Below are 2,257 nucleotides of genomic sequence, written 5' to 3' on the forward strand. Positions count from 1 at the left end.
CTGTAGTTTTACACATGAAATTGGGAATCTCTAATCAGGCGTCGTGGGCTAGCGATGAAGGCTCCCACCTCCCCACCTCCCACGCTGGGGGTCCAGGGTTCGAGACCTGATGTGCCTTCTTTTTTTTTTTTTTATTGTAGTAATATACTGTATTACTTTATTTTCATTGTAAGACAGTCAATGGAAGGGTGCACACAAGTTACATATAAATCAGAGTACATCTGCAGGAGCGATTCTTTACGCTAAATGCAACTACACAGCGGCATTGTAGATCTGATTTAAGCTGTTTTTTAGTCTTTTTTTTTTTTAAAAACCACCCGAATCCAAAACGCATCTGAATCCGACAAAAATCCGAAAGGGTTGTTTTGCCAAAACACGTCCGAATCCAAAACCAAAACACAAAACCCGAAAAATTTCCGGTGCATATCTCTAGTTTTAATAAAGTCCAGGAGGGAAACATTCTTCTAATGAAGATACTGCAAGCAATAGGACACGAGGATGTGCACTGAGACTGGAGGGGGGGAGGTTCAGGGGGAATTTTAAGAAAAATTACTTCACAGAAAGTGCAGTGGACAAGTGGAATAGCCTCCCATCAGAGGTGGTAGAGCCTAATACAGTAGAGCTACAGTATTTAAACATGCATGGAAGAGACATAAGGATATCCTTACAAAGAAATAAGGATCAAATAAGGTTTAATGTAAAAATTGGTAAAAAAAAGAGGCAGATTAGATGGGCAAAGTGGTTCTTACAGTATTTGTCGTCAAATTCTATGTTTCTGTATGTACAACATTGTGTTGAAAATAGTACAGTAGTGTATTTCCTGGAATGAACCTTTTTTTCTCATTAAAGTTTTTTTTCACAGGCCCTACACTGGAACAGTCCGCCGAGGAGGATGAGGATGATGATGAGGCGCAATTTAGTGGTAAGAATTATTACTGACATTGATCAGATGCCATCAGAGTAGCACTTTTCATCAGATTTTTCTGGCAAATGCGTAGAAATCGGATGAAAATTGCACAAATCGGAATAGTGGATGGGGGACTTTAGATGAGTGTTTTTGTTTGAACTGGTGATGTTGCCCATACAGTAGCAACCGATCACATTCCACATTAACATTTATCTAGCTACACTTACAGATGATAATGCAGTACAGTAGGTAATATTTGATTGGTTGCTACTGTATGGACAACATCACCTGTTCTAAAAAAAAACTCCCATCTTACTAAATTTACCTCTCTCTCTCTCTCTCTCTCTCTCTCTCTCTCTCTCTCTCCCCTTGTCACTGTCTCTCCATTCATCTCTCTCTAGCTACTGTCAGTGATGAATTTCCCATTAGGCACAAGAGGCATGTACTGTATCTAGGGGCGGCATCTGTTTGGGGTCCGCAGTTGGATGCTTACAGTATGCTGATACTGTCATCCCAAAAATTACTAGTACAGTAACTGCTAAATATTTTCAGTGTACTGTACAATATGCCATCATTGCATGGAGTGTAAATAGGTAGCACATACAGTACAGTACTGTACAGTATACATAATTCAAAAAAAAAAGTTGCTACCTTAGTCTAGTCATAATCACCGGCATACGGGCCACTCACAAATTTTCTGATGGTCTCGGTGGGGCCCCTTGGAATCACCATGCCTGTCACAAGCATCCCTTTTTTTACCCACCTGTCACCGGGCCTGGACACTAGTGTACTATTACTATACTTTTTACTGTTTACTGTATCTTATAATATTCTTCTCTTTTACCCACAGACGACGAGCCAGAATACATTTTTGGTAAATATACTGTACAGTAGCAATAGATGGTAATTACAGTATTTTTTCTCCAACATTATTTTAAGTCAAACTGATATGACTAACTGTATTTTATCTTTTTACAGTCCGTCGCCAACCAGTGGAGGAGACACCAGGTAATAGGAGAGAAATACATAATGCACTGTACTGTACTCTAACATGTATAACACTGAGCTGATCATCTTTACACCCTCTGACATAACCTTACAGTACATATTGTACATTCTCTCCTTTTTCACCCTCTTCACTCCACAAATGCATGCTGTGTATCCTGACTACTGATTTCTTCCTTAAACTTGTTTGTAAGACAGGCTCTCAATGTCCTCTTCTTCATCACACCCAGCCATCTTTTATCATACCCCTCTTTTCCATACTGACAGTCTATACATTTCTGTCTTTCTGCTCATTGCAGTTAAATGCGGGCTGTCGGGTTAACAGTGACAATGCCGATAGGCGTA

The 2,257-nt window shown here is 39.8% G+C and overlaps 1 long non-coding RNA gene across 1 annotated transcript; it reads left to right on the forward strand.

The window, feature by feature from the left end:
* The first annotated feature begins 861 nt into the window (after nucleotides 1-861).
* Nucleotides 862-1,915, forward strand: LOC135051149 (uncharacterized). The gene is made up of 3 exons (XR_010242070.1): nucleotides 862-922; nucleotides 1,758-1,781; nucleotides 1,886-1,915. It is a non-coding gene; the product is annotated as an uncharacterized LOC135051149 (long non-coding RNA).
* Nucleotides 1,916-2,257: the final 342 nt, after the last annotated feature.

Source organism: Pseudophryne corroboree, chromosome 2 (genome assembly GCF_028390025.1).
Source record: "Pseudophryne corroboree isolate aPseCor3 chromosome 2, aPseCor3.hap2, whole genome shotgun sequence".
NCBI classification, from domain to species: domain Eukaryota; kingdom Metazoa; phylum Chordata; class Amphibia; order Anura; family Myobatrachidae; genus Pseudophryne; species Pseudophryne corroboree.